Source organism: Nannospalax galili, unplaced genomic scaffold (assembly GCF_000622305.1).
Source record: "Nannospalax galili isolate Female #2095 unplaced genomic scaffold, S.galili_v1.0 scaffold51, whole genome shotgun sequence".
Classification (NCBI taxonomy): domain Eukaryota; kingdom Metazoa; phylum Chordata; class Mammalia; order Rodentia; family Spalacidae; genus Nannospalax; species Nannospalax galili.
The window spans coordinates 1,608,259-1,620,660 of NW_008329521.1; the positions used below are offsets into that span (position 1 = coordinate 1,608,259).

At 34.8% G+C, this 12,402-nt stretch overlaps 1 pseudogene; it reads left to right on the forward strand.

The window, feature by feature from the left end:
- Positions 1-12,402, forward strand: part of LOC103737981 — a 55,637-nt pseudogene that overhangs the window by 8,455 nt on the left and 34,780 nt on the right.

A 12,402-nucleotide genomic window follows, 5' to 3' on the forward strand; every position in this document is an offset into this window, starting at 1 on the left:
TACCCAATGACTTCATAGACATACACAGGTGCCAAGGATCCAAGTGCAACCAGTTATAACTAGTAATATACACATACAGATTAGAGATGCATGCACCAACATCTCAGTGTTAGTAGCAAAAACAATGAGTCTTTCTGCAAAGAACAATATATTCTAAAATGAAATGGAGATCTTCTTTAAAGGTTAAAAACTCATTCAATTTTATGTCTTACAGGGCTTATACTGAGTTCAATATTGTATGACTGTATTAATTCAACTGTGAACCTAGAAACTTACAGCCACTTGTGAAAGAGATGTGCTTTTGCTCTGGAGTATGTAACTGAATATGTTAAAGCTGTAATGAAATGCTTCTTCTAACCATGTAGTTATTTAAAATTTTTTTTAAAGATCAACTAAATAATATGCACATATCTGCTATCTCTAGACTAGGTTGTCTCTAGATAAATCATCATTTAGGAAAGAGCATTTCATTTTATTATAGAATGGTCACTTTTTCAATCCTAAATATTCTTATATCCAAATTTTTATTGAATTTCAAGGCACATACAATCAGACTTTAAATAAGTAATACGGCTATTATAATATGATATAGCAATATAGGCTTGTGGAAAATTTTACAGAGCTATAATTTATGGTATAGATCTGGTACTATGCTAGGAACAGTGGAAACAGTTTGTAAGGTCCATAAAAATCCATATATTCAAGTATGAAAATTGATGTTAATCATAGTCCTCCATTCAGAGCACTCACAGAGGATGCTATTTTGCAAACATTTCCAACATTCTTTTTTTAAAAACAGACACTCTGTTTGCTGTATTTTCAATTTACACAGGACAATATCACATATGTGGAATGCTCAAACAAGTATTAGTCCTTTAAATTGCTAAATGAATTTGTCAGGTTCTCCAGAGAAACATAACAAGAGGATAGATAAAAGGTGGATGACAGAAAGATGATAAATTATAGACTACTAGAAGATAGGTTACAGATAGATATAGATGACCAATTTATTGGTAGATATTAAAAGGGATATAGATGATCAACTGATAAATGATATAGGTAGAAAAACAGATAGATGATAGAAATAGAGACATATATGTGATACCATATTTACAAATAATTCTAAGGCAAAGCATCTATTGATTTTCTCTTCCAAATTTAATTTTTGTGCAAGTTGAGTTTAGATTAATCATTTTATGGATTACTTAATATACTAAGTTTAAGGAAAACATTTTTTTCCTCAACAACGTCCATAGAAACTTGCCAGAACTCATGATAATATATAAAAATAAAATTCTTAGTTTTTTGTAATGTACAGTAGTCAACTCTAAATAGATCCTTTCTGTTGTAGAGACAAATTGAAAGGTTTAAATGGAGCAATAGGATATGGCAGTCCTCTGCACCCACGTGGTCAAAGAGCACAAACCACGGACTCCTTGAATTTCAAGGGATTTTTCCCAACATTGTCATGTCAAATCTTCCTTCTACAATATATAACTAATCCTTTAAATCTTTTCAGTTCCTTTGTGCATATAAACATCATTAAATGATCTAAATTGCTTCTTGAATTTCTCCAAAAAAATGTTTGCATTATTTGCAGAGTAGAGCAATACAGCTAGCTGGTCTGATAAATCCCATGGGAACTGAACTAAGATTTCATGCCCTTGGCTGAGTAAAGTGAATTCATTTTTCATTTTTATTTTATTAAATGAATATAAAATAAAGTACACAATCTCTTGTGTACCCACAATATTTCCAATACTTTCTATGGACTTTTCGGGATTTGATCATGAGCATCCTAAACTAAACTCTGTAAAATTCAGCCTATCCTCATCTAATCTCTAGGAACACGAATAAGCATCAAAATAAATACTTATTCATACTGAAGCTTTCAAAATTCCTCCTATGACTATACATAAAATCACTAGCCAGGGGAGATCTGGATGACCATGTTATCATTACAGAGGTCATACTATTTATTATCACTGAAATAGTTGCTAGTACTCTTGTGTCATCACCACCAAGTTAAATTTTAAATATTTTCATAGCATATTCAGATTCCAGTCTTACAGGAAAATATTCCTGATTATTTTCATTCTCGTTAGAAATAGTGATTGCTTCTCTGCATATAGGGCAGTTGTGAGTTTCTATGATAATCACCATCTGATGCATAAGGGAGTGAAAGTTGAGAGATGCATTAATCAATGGGTATATTAATAAATCATCAGGAGTTGCTTTAATGTTGTATTTACTTAATGGAATAATAGTATCAGGCTCTCCTCTTGGGCCTGTCTAACCACATGTTTGTAGGCCTCTTATCAATGTCAGGTAGAGCGAATGGACATCTACATCAAACTTCTGCCTTCAAAGGCTCGGAGATAATTGCAGAAGAGATGGTAGGAATATTGTAAGAGCCAGACGTAGTGGATGGCCACAGGAAACAGGGTTACCTATACAGCTGGGAAATTATTCATATGAACTTATAGTAATGGTGACAGCATCCACAAGTATCATGCAAACTCAAGCCAGACAAAATCCCAGCATAGCTGTGGGGAAATGGGTAAGAAATACCAACTCCTCTGAAGGGAGTCATTCTCTTTTAAGGGTGTGACTCTTTGGAGGTTAAACAGACTCCAGTGAATGATGGATCAACACTGAAGGGCATATAGGGAAATTTGAATCAATAATATGCATATATGTATATATGTGATATATATTTTTATTTATATTACATGAAACTGGCAGGTGTAGTGATGGGGTGTGTAGATAGGAAAGTAGATTGAATACAATCAAAATATGTTGTATGAAATTCAATATATTCAATTAAAAAGGAAATGGTGATTGAAAGTAGATATATAAATGAATAATGAAAATGTGGCACACATATAGAATTTTTATCAGCTGTTCGGGAAAGTGAAACTATGAAATTCTGCAGGAAAATGGATGGCACTAAAAAGGATTATATTAAGTAAAGGTAATCCAGTCTCAGAAGGCAGATCTTAACTTTTAATGTTTGTATATACGTAACAAAGGGGTTGAAGAGTGGGTATAGACTATGAAACTCTGGCAGACCAGGAAAAAGAAACAAGATTCTAAGAAAGGCTTGAAACCAAAAGACCACATGCAGCATGAAAGGAGAAAGGAAGGTACTGAGGGAAGTGGAAAGAGGAGCAACAAAACAGATTTTGTTTGAAAATGCCATAAACCCAATTCTTTGTAAGCTAATAAAAAAAATAAAAGAATAAGAAAGTAAATGGATCTACATTGAGACCCTAATTCTGTCACCTCTTGGTAAACTAGCAGCCAGAGTCACCTCTATCATCTCAATTTACCCACATGTGAACAGTGAGAATTTTCTGAACATTCTTCTAATGAAATGGTTAAAAAAAGTCATGTTAAGAACATAAGGCAATGTAGTGCTCTGCTTAGATTGTTGTAATCAGTTTTCTTTAACTTAAAAGTGCTTTAAAATAAAATACACAGAGCAAAACATGGGAATAAAAGAGAAAGTGCAGTCATACCATGAGGCCGCTGAGAGTAACTGTGCATGTCTCACTGTGCATCCTTTCAGTCAGTGGCTGGACATTTGTTCCTCCTTCTCTAGCTAACCTCTGCTTCCTCGTGTCCCTTTTCCCACACACTCTTTTGGGATTGTCATCTCTTCAGTTCTTACTTCTCAAATCTAAGTAATTTTATGCTTCTAAATTTTGTATTTTGGTAAGATATGAGCATTCAAAATTCCATTTATCATCTCCCAGTTCAGAGGTCTAAACACATTCTCTCTCATGTTCTAGGCCTGCACTCTGCTGTGCAGTTGGTAACAATGTGTCATTTGCAGTTGCTGACCTTAGAAGAACAAGGCTATAACTAAGGCCACTTTCTTCTCTGCTTAGCCCTTACTTTAAACTATATATTTTTGTCCATGAGTCAGTGGTCTCAGTGTCACCACCTCCCTTTCTTCGGTCCAATAAACAGGTAATGATCTTATTAACTTTATTGCATCATTAATATCCATAATTACATAGCCAATGTTTTGAGGGAAAAGACTAGAAATTTTTAACATTCAAGCAATATTAAAATGATTAAACTCTGAGATAGTTTAGCCTACAACATATTTTTTATGTGTGAATGTATGTGTTGTGAGCATGTTCATGCAGACAAAGGTTTGCATTGGATATTTTCCTCAATCATTAACCTACTTTTTGTCACTGAACTTGGACTCACTGATGACGCTAAACTTCTTAGCCAGCAAACTTCATGGATCTTGTCTCTTCCTTGCTAGCGACTGGATTACAGGTAGATGATGCTGCACCTGGCTTTCATATGAGTGCTGGCTATCAAACTTTTACAGTAAGCAGTTTACCAGTTAAGCCATCCCTCCTGCTCCATTACATCTTTTTACCAATATATTTTGGTTTAATCTGTAAAGAGTATTTTTTTCCTGAGCAAGGGAGTAGAATACAATGGGGAGGACTGACAGATCTTTTTCTTTCAATTGGGTTTAAGAATTTGGACTTTATTCTGTGCCTTTCATATGCTGACAATTTTTATTTTACAGATAAAGTAAAGCACCTAACTCTGAGCTACTTTCAAGGCTGCTCACCTTCCATCCTCTTCAGCATTATAAGTCTTTGCAAGTAATAAAAGTAAAATGACAGAATCATAAATCCTAAGATGCAGAAAGCCATTTAAAGGTAATGTTTTTCCACACTTTATGGCTGGTGTCTCTTCTATACCTTGTAAATTTGACATTGTTTTCTGTACCTTGGTGAGTACTTCATGATCAAACAACACATTTTGTGCTAGAGATAAGACATGAGACAAATACTTTCTCAGAGTTGCTGTGACATTATTGCAATTGTGTGTGTGTGTGTGTATGTGTGTGTGTGTGCCTTTGATAGCATATGTAGTATATGTGGGTGGTATATGTACATATGTGTGTGGGTATGTGTGCCTATGCATGTACAAAGAGGCACATACATAGCACAGTTATTTATTTCTTTATTTTGAGACAGTGTCTCTCTGTAGCCACAGCTGTCCTGGAACTCACTATGCAGATCAGGCTGCCTCTGTCTCAGACAAATCTGCCCACTTCTGCATCCTGAGTGCTAGAAAAAGGTGTCCACCACCAAGTCCAGCTAAATACCAGTTTTCAAATATGTTTTAATCTGTAAACACAATGGAATAAACTTACTACATATTTTGTGTCTAATCACTTGAACTTTGATAAGGCAATGCAAAATTAACATCATTTTGAATATATTAGAAAAATGAGCATCAAAATAAAAATACTCTAAATAAAGATGTACGTACATTATTCTCTGAGTTATAAAGTAATTAAATTTAATTTAAAATGGGTCATATCTATTTGACTTCCCTTTTGAATTCCAAATTACTTACCTTAATATAAATGAATTATATAATATATGTCCAGTTGTTACTGGTCTCCTTCACTAAGTATAATGCTTTAAAGATACAACCTGCTTAACCTGAGTCTCTTTAATATTTATTGTATTTGTTGTCAAGTAGTATTTCTACTGACTGGTTTCATTTATCATATGACAGACATTTGATTACATTCCCCCCTTAGCTATTTTAAACATTTCTGCTGTGAACATTTGGAAATTTTTTGCATGGGCCTATACACTTATTCATTTGCAATAAATCTATATTGGTATTTTTATTTATATTTGATACATAAATGGGCATTTCTTCATTCTGCGATACTGCATTTGAGGAACTGCACCATTTTATAATCACACCAGTACTAATGAGACAATTTCAATATTTATAATTCTTATGAGCAGTTTTTATTTTCTTTTAAAGTTTAAGCTGTGAATATTGTATCTTTACATCTATCTCGAATTTAATGATAACTTTTATTAAGATTATCAATAACAATAGTTCTACATGTTAATGGATTTCACTGTGATGTTCTCTGTGTGTGACTACATTGCTCACCATACTGTCTCTCAATTTTTGTTGTTTGTTTCTTACCATGATAATTACCAAATCTGAATATTTTCTGATAAATTATATAATTTCATCCTTTATGGATAGATGAATGATGATACTACATTCCATCCATATGCCACATTTCCTTACCCGCTTGTCTGTTCATAGATGCCTGGACTGGTTGGCTAGGTGAAGTGTACCTCAATAAACATGAACATGCAAGAATGTTTTGTCTCTGTGTGCATGTGTATGTGCTATATGTTAACTTTAGGTCTAGCAGATAGAAGCCAGGAGTGGTGTACCTGACTTCTATAGTAGCTCTGTTTGGGTTTTAGGGATCGTTATATTGTTTTTCACAGTGGCTATGTAAATTTCTGTTTTGATCCCATGGCAATGGGCACGTATTTCACTCTCCATCTCTTCACCAGTTTTACTTATTTTAGTAGCCGTTGCTACTTTCTTTATTTATTTACTCTTTGAGCATTTTATATATGTGTACAATGCTTTCGTGCTCATCACAGAAGGTGTCGAGCATTTTTTTCATTTATTTGTTGCCCATTTGCACTTTTCTTCAGCAGTTTATGTTCAGATAGTTAGTTCATCTTTACCGGATCATTTGTTATTCAATTCTTTTTCAGTTCTCCATTCTGGATAATAATTTACCCAATGAACAAACGTCAAGAATTTTTCTCCCATTCTGAATACTATTTCGTCTTATAAATGATTATTTCCTTGGCTTTTTAATTTTAGGCAAACTTGCTTGATATTGGAGTACTACTCAGGGAATCCTAGCATATCTCTGTATATGCAGTGTTTTCTTGATGTTTTCCTCATTCTTTTACATGTAGAAATCTAATTTTCTCAGTAGCATTTGCTTAAAAAGCCATCATTCTTGCAATACCTGTGTTTGACACCTTTGTTAAAGATTACGTGGCTGCAACTCTGCTGGATTACCTCTTATCCTTTAGTTTTATGTTACAAGTGAAAAGAAGCTTATTAAAACAAAACACAGTTACAATGTGGCTAATCTAGAGAGAACTTTAGAATGCAAAAACTGGTAGGATAATGAGTACTATGAAAGAAAGTAACATAATCTTTAACAAATCATGAGTCATGATGTATCTTCATTATTCTTATGTCAAAACCTCTCTCTCTCTCCCTCCCTCAACATTATTTTGATTTATGTTTTCCTACAATCTTTGTAATCAATTACACATTAAATCCACTGTCTATGTTATTTCCATTGTGTACTCAGGAGCATTATAGTCTGTCTTTGAAAATGAGTATTCATGGGAAATGAAATAGTTTTGTTCTTTGGCTTTGCCCTTTAAATTCTAGCTTTATAACAAGCTGCCCAATTGTTTCTGCTGTTTAATTCTTTTAAAACCCAGTCAGTAAAGTAGCTTTACTAAGAGTTTTTGGAATGCTAGAATTATTCAATAAATTCTAGAGTTTTTATTTCAATATTCCCCGAGATCTCTCAAGCCTAACATTATGTCACTGTATGATATGCATTCTCATGGATACTGACAATGCCTAGCATGCAAAGAGTAAATATCTTTTAATGATTGAACTCTCATGAGCAGTTCACACTTACCAAACAGAGAAAAAAATGTTAAAATGCATTCTGCTTTATTTTCTGTTTAAGTGTTTAAACTTAAATGAATGCACAATAATAAGCCACAGTATAAAAAGCAAAAGATAAAATTCTCACCTCTGAGGACAATACCATATAAAATGCATATTTGAGATCAACAAAATATGAATATAGAAATATTAAGACATCTTTACCTATACACTGTAAAAAATATAATACTTGGGGCTGGAATGATGGCTCAGTGTTTAAGAGTACTGCTGCTTTTGCAGAGGATCCAGGTTTGGTTCCCAGTACCCACATGGGAGCTAACCATTGTGTTAGCAGGTTCAAGGGATCTCACTGCCTCTTCTGACCTTCTTGGACATTGCACAACATGGGTGCATTTACATACATGCAGGTAATAGAATAATACACATAATAATAATAATTAATAATAATAAATGTTTGGGCATTATACTGTGATATAAACTTTTGAAAATAAATTGTTAGGTTATATATGATAATCTTTCCAATAACTCCATAATCTATACATAGAAAATGTATATAGCAATTGTAGTTCCAACAAACATAGAGTTTTATGCAAAACTTCTCACTAGTATATGTTTTATTATAAGTATGTATTGATTAACTGAATTATCAGTATTAAACTTTTGGTATCCATCTTTAGTGACTCACTACAGAAAATGAAATATTGCACTGCATGAAATCTTAATTTAGAAATTTTGTTTTAAAAGGTCTTTAATTTTGATCTTTCTTGTCCATTCATGTGTTTTCCTATTCTCTGACTCTTTATGGATGGAAAATGATGTTGTATGCTTCCCAAAGGATAAACTTCAGGGGCAAAAAAAGCTGAGACTCATGACAGCATCTGAATGTGCCAGAAGTGGTCCCTCTGCTAGGAACCTAATTAGGCCATGAGATGATTTCAACCAATATTTAACTGTAACCTTGTGATAGATCATGACACTAAGGATTCTGGTAAGTGATATTTGATTACAGAGTTATTTGAATAATAAAATAATAAATGTTATTATCTTCTGAACTTCTTCACAATTGCTAACAGAGAAATTAGTGCCTAACTGCAGTTCTTGTTGAATCTGTGCAAATTACCATCTGCTCAACCTTCCTATAAGGTAAGTTATTATTATTAACAAATCCTTTGCCAGAAGTTTCTTAGGTTGGGATTTTTTCTTAATATGTATGAATGTAATGGTTACATGGATGTAAGTGCACGCAAGTTGTACAATATCCACAGAGGTCAGAAGAGAAGAGAGTGTTGGATCCCTTGGAATTGGAGTTAAGGATGGTTGTTAGCTACCATGTGGGTGCTGGGAACCGAACCTAACTACTCTGCAAGAGCAGCAGGCATTCAAACATGGAGCCATCTCTCCAGCACCTGGGTTGGGATTTATTTTTTTAATTATTTATTATTTTTATTTTATGTGTGTGAGTGTACTGACTGCATGAAGTTAGGCGCTCCCGAATCATGCAGTTCCTGCGGAGATCAGAAGAGGGCATTGGATCCCCTGGAACTGGAATTACAGACAGCTGGTAGCTTCTATGTGGGTGCTGGGAATCAAACCTGGGTTCTGTACAAGAACAGCCAGTGCTCTTGACCACTGAGTCATCTCTCCAGTCCAGGATTAGGATTCCTTACTCATTTCCCCGTGGTTCTTAGGAAGGGGGAAGACTGTCTTACAGGAATGAAACCTCTTGAGGGACCCAGTGAATGAATTTACAAAGAAAGAGTTTGGGGGACAAAAATAAGACTGTATAGGCTCTGTGTGTGTGTGTGTGTGTGTGTGTGTGTGTGTGTGTGTGTGTGTGTAATATCTCACATTAAATTGGGTGAGGGACAGTGGGGGAAGGTGATCTAAATGTCATCAAACACTATTCCAGGAAAATCACAAAAATCCAATAACAAATTAAATTAAATTAAATTAAAAAGAAATCACACTTCAGCATACATCCTACCTATAAGAATTTCTCATTAGAGGGAGAGACAGATGGTTCAGCAGTTAAAAGCACTAACTGCTCTTGCAGAAGAAGATTCCCAACACCCACATGATGGCTAAAAACCATCTGTAACTCCAGTTCGAGGGGATCCAATGCCCTCTTCTGACCTCCATGGACATTTCATGACATGGGTGCGCCTATCTGCACATAAAATTAAAAATAAATTAATTAAAAATAATTTTTCATTAACAAGTACTGTATAAATACAGCCACAGAACCTTGTCTTTTAAATTTGATGTAGGGACGTGTAAGCTTGTAGGGACATGGACAATATCTTCCATGAAAAATACTCTTAAAGCATATGAAACAACATTATAGCAGTGATTTAACTAATTTATGGTCAAATTAGGCATATGAGTTCTGTAATTTATTACTGTCCAGGAGACTTTCTGAGATGTTGGGTGTGACTGTGTATTATTGTGTGATACTTAACTATTATGAACATGTAGTGTTTCAGGCCCTGAAATGTATAAGAATAACAGATACTAAATGTTTAATTATACTTAATTAAAGCAAATATGTACTGAAAATGTGCACTGTAATAGGACAGAAATCAAATATGAGTCTTATGCCAACAGCTAACCTCTGGAAATAGCTGCTAAAATTCAGTGGATATTTTATTTTATATATGATTTTAGAATGGAGTATGTAATATTTCCAGCAAATCCACATATCCTAATTTTGTTGATGAAAAAATAGTTTTCATCACTCATTGTAACTCTCACAGACTAGCAAGGAGAATTTAAGCCCATTACTGCATTGTAAAATAGCTGTGGTGGTTTGAATGAGAAAAGTCCTTCATAGGCTTATGTCTTTGAACCCTCACCAGTGGCGCTGTTTGGGAAACCCAGGGAAACTTTGGAAGGTGCAGTCTCATTGGTGGAATCACACCACAGGGGCCAGACTTTGAGAATTCATAGCCTCGCCCTTGTTTAGCTTGCTCTCTCTGCTGGTATTTGCCACGAACATGTGAGCTCTCACCATTTTCTGCTGCTGTGCTTACCACCTGCTGTCATTCCTCCCAGCCATGATGATTTCTCTTTTTTTTTTCTGAAACCCTAAGCAAACATAAAATATTTTTTTCCTGGAAGCTGCCTTAGGTCATGACATTTTATCCCAACAACAAAAATTATCTGCTGTAAAAGCACTCTGAAAAAAATTCCAAAATTACCTTCTCAACATGGAAGTAAAATCTTAACACATAAAGGCATTTCAAACTGCTTATATGCAGTGCCTTAAGATATAGTGCAGATAATACAAAAAGCATAATTATTCTTTATAATTAATCCCACAGGCTAGGCAGGGTGGTACATGACTTTAATATCAGCTCTTAGTAAGCAGAGGCTGCCTGATCCTCATTGTGAATTCCAGGACAGCTGGGACTACAGGGAAAAACTGTCTCAAAAAGAAAAAAATAAGGATAGTTCCATATAGAAAACTATGTAGACATGATCTGCCTGCCAAGACCTCTGTCATCTATGTTGAACTATATATATGGCCCAAATAGTTTTGACAGGCATTTTAGAATAACAGACTCTCTTTAGCCTGTGTGTTTTCAACCGTGTCCATCAATTAATAAGAGCTAGACTAAACACGCAGAAATGAATAAATGGCCAGTGTGGACCCTTCATGAGTTACTATACACATATAGACTGAACTCCCTGTAATTAATCCAACTGTTGCAGTGATGAAAAGAACATTTCATTGCAAAGTGATGTAAGAGTCTGAATGAAGAAGATCATCACAAAATGATGAGTGAGAAAGAATGTAGAATAGACCTGTGCCAAATTCCTTTGTAAAATATGGGTCTAAATTATCTCTATTGGTGTTGGTAAACACTCAATTTGATGTATACCAATGGCAATGACACTAAGATATTTGCAAGTTACCTTTGATTTGTAGTCTTACACGATTAGATAAAATTCATGAAAGAAAAGCAGAAACAAGGCTGTATGGGTGCAGGAAAGTGGCTAGGGCAAAAGGAGCAGAGAGGAAATAGAAAGGAAGAGACCAGAATACTGTCAAAGTACATTTTATTTGAATGAAAGTGTCTTTATGAAACTCTTCACTGTGAGTAATGGTTATGTGCCAAATAAAAATGAAGAAAAAGTAAATATACCTCAGCCATCAATGGGTGAGGTTTTCATAAGATAAAAAATAATGCAATATATAATGCTTAGTGACAGAGTTAGGATTTGAAAATAGAGCATCCTAAATCAAACATGAATAACTTTAGCCAAAATTCCACAATAAAGAAATGAATACGTGGGATGATGTTTGGTAGGTGCACTCTGAAAAGCCAGAACTGAATGGAGGTGGGTCTAGAGACCAAGGCTGAGAGAAGCTGAGCCCACTGGGAAAAGGGGGAGGAGCCATCGCCATTTTGAAAACATCTGGGGGAAACAACATGCAAAAAGCTAGTGGAGACCACACACAGGCACAAGTTTCAAGTAAGAGAAAGAAAAAGCCTATGAGAATTCATGCCTTTGTAAGTCATCCCCTCCTGGATATCATAAACTGTGCAAAACCCAAATAGAAGGTATTCTGTTGTTTTTGTCAGCCCTGGGACCTCAGCGGTGTGCTCACTAGTCTCCCAAGGAAGCGGGAGAAGGGAAAACTTAGTGCAACAGACGTCTATAATATTTTTGTTTAAGTAAAAGATGCGATTATTTCAAAACACGTTTGCACTGTGCAGCAATGTTCTTGATGCACAGAGCAAAGAGTGTCAGCTATGTTAGTTGCTATTACTTTGTCTGTATAAAGGTTACAACATCATCAGGCAGGAACTTTCTTGTGAAATCGTCTATTTCACCTGATGACATCCTTTTTAGATG